Source organism: Acomys russatus, chromosome X (genome assembly GCF_903995435.1).
Source record: "Acomys russatus chromosome X, mAcoRus1.1, whole genome shotgun sequence".
NCBI lineage: Eukaryota > Metazoa > Chordata > Mammalia > Rodentia > Muridae > Acomys > Acomys russatus.
The window spans coordinates 31,272,892-31,274,016 of record NC_067169.1 but is presented as its reverse complement, the minus strand read 5'-3'; the positions used below and the strand labels follow the sequence as shown (position 1 = coordinate 31,274,016).

Sequence of the window (1,125 nt, the reverse complement as noted above, 5' to 3'; positions counted from 1 at the left end):
CATGTGGAGGTCAAAGAACAATAGTCTGTAGTGCTCAGCTTCTATCTTTATGTAGATTTCATGAATTGAACTCAGGTCATCATATTTGCATCATCTGGTAGCAAATGCCGCTTACCCATTTACCTCTTGAGCTATTTAGATGCTCCATATACAGGTTCCTTAAAAACAAACAAAAAAACAAAAAAGCTAAAAAACTAAAAGAAGCACTACCATATATTCCAGGTATACCACTTCTGGGCAGATACCCAAAGGATTCTTAAGTTCTACCCATAGAAAACTGCATATTCATGTTTATTGCTGAACTATTCACAACAGCAAAGATGCAGAACCAGCCTATCTCTTCATCTGCAGGTGAATAGATAGGTAAAGTATGCTAAAGAAACACAATAAAATATTTTTAGGAGTAAAAAAAACCCTGAAATCCACATGTACACACACACACACCCGCCCCTGACAATGCTCCAAGAGACACCTTGGTGGTGGTGGTGTTCTTATATCAGTGAAAGGCAGAGCAACAGCAGTCCTTTGTTCATCCTAGCTTAATGCCTTGTTTGGTGGCCAAAACTGTCTTATGCCTAGGACTCATAAAAATCAAATCAAATCATATCCTGGCAGCACATCGAAAGAGGAGGAAGACAGACAGAGAGACCTGTGAACCACCATGCCCCCAACAAACCTGGCCTCCAACACAAAGCACAAACCTGCTTACCTCCATGTTATGCAGCATGGACCAAGGATGTCATCTAGATGTGTGGCCAGCCTGCAGCAGAAGCCATTATAACTTGTGAGGATGTGGTGGTCAGATGGGAGAGGAGAAGAAGTGGAGAATCCTGAGCATTATGAAGAGAGATGGAGAGAAGTAGCCTGATGTGAGTGGCTAGCCCTGCCACCTGGGCCCATGGTGAAGCTCCCGCCTGAGCTGCCTGGCTGTGCAGTGGCAGAGGTTGGTATTAATGGCAGTGGTTCATATTACCACTAGAGAACAAGGGAGTGTGTCTGGTTGGGGCAGCCACAGGGAAATACATGCATGTCCAGGGGCTGTGCAGAACTGGCCCTGCCCCTCATTGGATGTGCTCTGGAGAGCTGGCCCCATTTTTCACGAGCGGCAACACTCTCAAGAGCAAG

At 45.3% G+C, this 1,125-nt stretch overlaps 1 non-coding gene across 1 annotated transcript; it reads left to right on the top strand.

Moving 5' to 3' along the window:
• The first annotated feature begins 445 nt into the window (after positions 1 to 445).
• On the top strand, positions 446 to 588 carry LOC127186047 (small nucleolar RNA SNORA48). The gene has a single exon (XR_007830301.1). It is a non-coding gene; the product is annotated as a small nucleolar RNA SNORA48 (small nucleolar RNA).
• Positions 589 to 1,125: the final 537 nt, after the last annotated feature.